Source organism: Procambarus clarkii, chromosome 11, assembly GCF_040958095.1.
Source record: "Procambarus clarkii isolate CNS0578487 chromosome 11, FALCON_Pclarkii_2.0, whole genome shotgun sequence".
Classification (NCBI taxonomy): Eukaryota; Metazoa; Arthropoda; class Malacostraca; order Decapoda; family Cambaridae; genus Procambarus; species Procambarus clarkii.
This window is the reverse complement of record NC_091160.1, coordinates 30,617,036-30,618,310: the sequence shown is the minus strand read 5'-3', so window position 1 is coordinate 30,618,310 and position 1,275 is coordinate 30,617,036. Positions and strand designations below refer to the sequence as shown.

At 41.8% G+C, this 1,275-nt stretch overlaps 1 long non-coding RNA gene across 1 annotated transcript; it reads left to right on the top strand.

Moving 5' to 3' along the window:
- Positions 1-217: 217 nt before the first annotated feature.
- On the top strand, positions 218-1,016 carry LOC123758507 (uncharacterized). Its single transcript, XR_011228134.1, has 2 exons — positions 218-510; positions 926-1,016. It is a non-coding gene; the product is annotated as an uncharacterized lncRNA (long non-coding RNA).
- Positions 1,017-1,275: the final 259 nt, after the last annotated feature.

Below are 1,275 nucleotides of genomic sequence, written 5' to 3'. Positions count from 1 at the left end.
AATGTTCAGCCTGAACATTTCATCTATTTCAATACAGAAAATAATATTTTTCGTTTATTTTTTCTAATTTCATGTGTTTGTGTATATTGTGGTGGCAAGAAGGGCTAATGTTACCGACCGTCAAGTTAATGGAGAAAATACCAGTGCTTGTTACCATAACCATTGCCTAGTTAGACCAATTATCCACCTTGCCAACGGGACAGTTGTTGCTGTTGACATGTGATGAACAGCGGCCACGACGACCCCTCAGTGTCGCCCCAGACGTCAGGGAGGGCGCACGCACCTCTTCCTCCCTCCTCCTCCTCGACGGTACACAAGACGCTCAAGTCTAATATCGGGAAGTGCACCAACCTGTTTTACCAGAGTTAGTACATTCTTCTTTCTGATCGCGTCGGTGTTCGCCGAGTTCACCAAGAGCGGTAATGGAGCCAATTGGGCTCTTTGCGCAATTCGACAAGTAGTTGACCATTCATCGTCTCTGAGCAGCGTCTCGGTGTCGGAGTGGACTACGTAAGTATCGTGCATTGGTTTGGTTTTGGGGAGACACAGGATTGTATTGTAGTTCACTTTTAGGGACGATTCCTCGTCTAGTTAGAAATTAATCTTTCTTGCCGGCATAATATTAGTAAATAGTTAAAATCTTGTATTTCATTTTGGATTAAGTTTTAAACTCTGTCCTTCCCACAAGGGAGGCAAGCTTTGTAAATCATGCTGGTATCTTGTTAAGGTACAGAAAGTATGGTTTGGTAAGACTCTATATATATATTTAAGATATTTTATATTGTTTGGTAGTCTTAAGGCAGATCTCGTCTTTACAAGAGGAAAACTTCCGTATGTTGTAATATTATAGTGTACGGAACCAGAGGCTCGTAACCTTAACCTGCCTCTTTAGGCTGTTCCTAATGTGTGTGTTATTTCTGTGCAGGCCAGATGGTTCAGCTGAGAACCCCAAGAACCCACTGATGACTCCTCCTCCAGCGGGTTAATTGCTTGGAATAATAAATTTAACTGAAGCTTATATGTTTGATTTGGGATCTTCACTCCATATCTCCTTTCTAATAGTTTTTCTCTTACTATGAATTTTCGCCTTCTTCCTGATGGTGCTGTACCCCCTTCGCCCATTTTAGTACTTTTTCCTGTATGTCTCTTCGACTCTTTGTACTCGTCTATTTCTGCTTTTCAAGGTTTAATTTGGATTCTTTGCTCTCTCATCTCTACCGCCAATCGACTGATGTACCAATTCCTGAGACAACTGCGGTTAATCGTGTCTACATA